Source organism: Triticum urartu, unplaced genomic scaffold (genome assembly GCF_003073215.2).
Source record: "Triticum urartu cultivar G1812 unplaced genomic scaffold, Tu2.1 TuUngrouped_contig_1602, whole genome shotgun sequence".
NCBI lineage: Eukaryota > Viridiplantae > Streptophyta > Magnoliopsida > Poales > Poaceae > Triticum > Triticum urartu.
In genome coordinates, this window is record NW_024112046.1 from 1 (window position 1) to 3,941 (window position 3,941).

Sequence of the window (3,941 nt, forward strand, 5' to 3'; positions counted from 1 at the left end):
AGAGTGGAAAGGCAGCTCTGTGAGAGATCACACCCCATTATGCTGAGAAGTTAAAGGTGGAAAAGGAAAGGGCCAGATTTTGTAAACCCATTCAAGCTGGTGTTATCTATGGCAAGTAATCAGTGGGCAGCAAACACATGCTGTCAACTTGGAACTTCATACATGTGGTTGCAGAAAGTGGGACCTGAGTGGCACACCATGCAACCATGCAATATCAGCAATTAACAAGGCAAAAAGGTTTCCAGAGGACTATGTGTGCAAATTCTTCAAAAAAACCATTTTACCTAGCAGCATATGAACCAATGATATATCCTGTTCCTGGTTTACATGATTGGACAAAGATAGCAGGACCAGACATAGAGCCACCTAAATTTCATGTGAATAAGGGAAGAAGGAAAGAGAAGAGGATAACGGGCAAATTTGAGGTTCCAAAGCCAAAGGAGAGTTCAAGAATGGCCACTATAACATGCAACAACTGTGGGCTCCAAGGCCATAGATACACCAGCTGCAGCAAACAATTGAAACCTGAGTTGGCTTTAAAAAAAATAAGCATGCGGTAAGCACCTTGTTAACTAGTACTATGTTTTGTATTTATTGTATGTTTCCTTCTCTTCATGTTTCCTTCATTTTTACAAGGCATCTAGAAGATCAAGGAATGTTGAAGAAGCACATGCTGCACCAGAAAGAGCACAGGCTGCCCCAGCAAGAGCACAGGCTGCACCAGCAAGAGCACATCCTTATGCAAGGCATGGTGCTGCCGCTGGGGCTTCCACTTCTGGTGCTTCCACTTCTGCTGACCCTACAAGTCATACTGGTTGGATGGCCTTTTTTACTGCAAGTGGAAATACCTGAATGTCATGTGTCATGTTTCTAACCTAAACTATGTTAGTTATACCCAAGAGATGAGGGGGCAAGTTATGTATGTTTCAAAACAATTATCATTTTGGGTTGACATGCTTTCTGTTAGAGTACTCTTTCTATTATGTATGAGTCATGTTTCTAAACTATGTCAGTGATGCCCCAAGAGATGAGGGGGCAAGTTATGTATTCTATCTGTTAGAGTACTCTTTTTGTTATTAGTCATGAATCTAAACTATTTCCACAAATGCCCCAAGAGATGAGGGGGTTATGCGTGTACTCTTTCTGTTATTTTGGTCTTTAGGGGTTGTCGACGTCGACGGAACCCAACATAGCCAAAGTTTTAGTCTTTAGGCCTCGTTTGATTGAAGGAGTTTGGCGAGGTTTACAGGGGATTATCCTCGCGAGGGTCAGAAACCTCGTGAATCCTCGAGTCATTATTTGGTAGCCGGGGTTTGCAAGAGGGCACCCCCTGTGATCCCCGAAATTCCCCCTGATCTAGGTGGTTTAGAAGCCCCGACGGGGGCCTCGTGGAATGAAGGGGAAAAGAGGAGACGAACAGAAAAAGAGGATGGGGGAGGCCGCCATCGCCGCCGCCGCCGCCTCCATGACGCCGGTGTCCCTTCTCCGGAAGACAAACCGCTCCTTCTCGCCAAAGGTACGTCTCCTCCGCCCCTTCCCCTCCATTCCCCTCACCTATGGTTTCTCATCTTCACCCACCATGGCTGCCACTTCCTGCGAGGTCCAGACCTCCGTTCGCCCCGTCCTCCCTGGCGATCTTGCCAAGCACGACATCACCTACCTCTAGCTCCACATGGCCCGTATTCTACGATCTTGCTTGAGTCGCCGTCCTCCTAGAAGCCCCATCTCCACCGTGGCATCTCCTGATCTGAGTATTTTGATAATATGTACTATCTTCTATCAATCTGCAACTCTGCATATAGCTTCTTAAAAATGTTAGAATGACAACATGGTTTTGACCTTCAATTGTGATCTCAAGAGTATGATTATTTTGTAAATGAGAATCCATCATGTTCTCTGAAAAGTGCTAGTTTAGATGCTCTATCTTATAGTACCACGAGTTGCTTCTGGCATTATTGGTCTGTTGGCAATTGAAACCTGGTAATTATTTTGTGGTGTGGACATACTATTGTTGTGAATGATGAAGACGTTGGTGCATCAGTGTATAATTTTTTTTGTATCAGCATCTGTGTATATTAGTATGTGGTAATTCGTTGAGCAAACTGCACTACTAGAATGTACGTTGCCCTATTTAAGTTCAGTCGCATGAAAATAATCTGATTCGGTTGCTCCACCATCCTAGAACACACTGAACTTCTTTGTATGCAGGCATGGATTTTTCCCCAAGATGATCTGAGTTTCAGATAAACCTGGATGATTGCTGCATATATAACATGCAAAGAAACTTTGGTATGAAATTCGACAGATTTGTGATGAGTTCTGTAGTAGCAACTAGCAACCATGAGCTCCGTTTTTGGGTGTTTGTCGGTTTCTAAAATTGGAATTCTGAAGCAAGCGAATTGATTGTAGCGATGGTAGATAGGTTAGGTAGTATGTGGACATGAAAGTATCGATAGCTACCCGACCCTAGGCTGTAGCAACAGCCACCAAAATCTGTAGATATTGTATTGGCAATATTCTGCCAAGCTTAGAATAAATATATATTATCCCAAGCTTGGTGTATATTCATTTTTATTTGCATTTGTTTCTATTTATACCTAGTGTCAGGTGCTCATTCAGTTGCACATGTTTGGCTGGATGAATCGTGCTTACAAATATTCTTTATACCTTGTATTCTACAAGTCATCGCCGGTCAGTCAATAGGTGGATGTTTGTTTCTAGTCTGAATGATTATGTGCCATCTTACATGCCTGTTCCGAGTTTTCCTTTGCCTGAATCTTAATCAGTTCACAGGTAAGATCTTACACGTTTTGTTTCTGGTTCTGTATCCTATTCGAAGTTGGCATGTATTACTTTTGTTGAAGAAGACATGAAGATTCAGTCTTCTGGTCATCTTTTTTCAGCAGTTCGTTATGGTTTTGTAAACTTTTGGGAATTTTGTCAGCAGTTGTTGTTAGGAAGATGCAGTACTACTACCTTATTGTGGAGGTTCCTAACTGTTTGCCAATGAGATTGTAGTTCTCATACGATTCTGTTGCTGCTATTGGGTGACCCTTCATATTGTGTTTGTATATGTTTTCTGGTTTATAAAGGTCATAGTGATTATTTTGGTGGATTCCCCCTTGTTAGTTTATTGTTTCAGGTTGCATCCGCAATTAAGATTTGATAAGTAGCCGCCTCCTATCTTCCAGGCAAATGCTTGACCGATTCTTTTTTTCCATTCACTTGATAAAGGCAGCATTAATACTAATCTATTGATATGATTTTGAATTTGTGCAGTGCAATGGTGGACATTTAGCTCGTGGCACATGCCTTGCCGAGCTCCCCAGCAGATAGTGCCTGACTTGCAAGCACGACGCAGTGGATGATATTGTCTCGTCGGCAAGGATAAAGTGCTCCTACGATGGCTACCAGAGTGACGTCACCTAGCACGAGGTTGACCATCACAGTGCTTCTATAGTTCTATAGCAACATGATTAGTTTTGTGTGTGGATTCTACTCGTAGCAAGTTTTTCATGTTATGATGCTGTTTTGCTTGTAAAGATTGGATTTTTGCATGTTTTGCACCATCTTATATCAATATGCAAACCCTGCCTACCAAACAACATTTCTATACAAAGAAGATTGTGGGTAGAGAGGGATTGGGGATTCAAGGGGATTTGAGGGGATTGGGTGGAAGAGAGGGATTCACCAAATCCCCAGAAATCCGCACCCCTGTTGGGGCTGCAAATACCCCTCTACCAAACAAGGCCTTAGGGGTTGTCGACATCGACGGAACCCAACATAGCCAAAGTATTAGTCTTTAGGGGTTGTCAACATTGACGGAACCCAACATAGCCAAAGTTTTAGTATTTAGGGGTTGTCGACATCGACGGAACCCAACATAGCCAAAGTTTTAGTCTTTAGGGGTTATCGACATCGACAGAACCCAACATAGCCAA

At 42.9% G+C, this 3,941-nt stretch overlaps 1 long non-coding RNA gene across 1 annotated transcript; it reads left to right on the forward strand.

Annotated features, from left to right (window-relative positions):
- Positions 1–1,200: 1,200 nt before the first annotated feature.
- On the forward strand, positions 1,201–3,602 carry LOC125526731. The gene is made up of 2 exons (XR_007291875.1): positions 1,201–1,516; positions 3,280–3,602. It is a non-coding gene; the product is annotated as an uncharacterized LOC125526731 (long non-coding RNA).
- Positions 3,603–3,941: the final 339 nt, after the last annotated feature.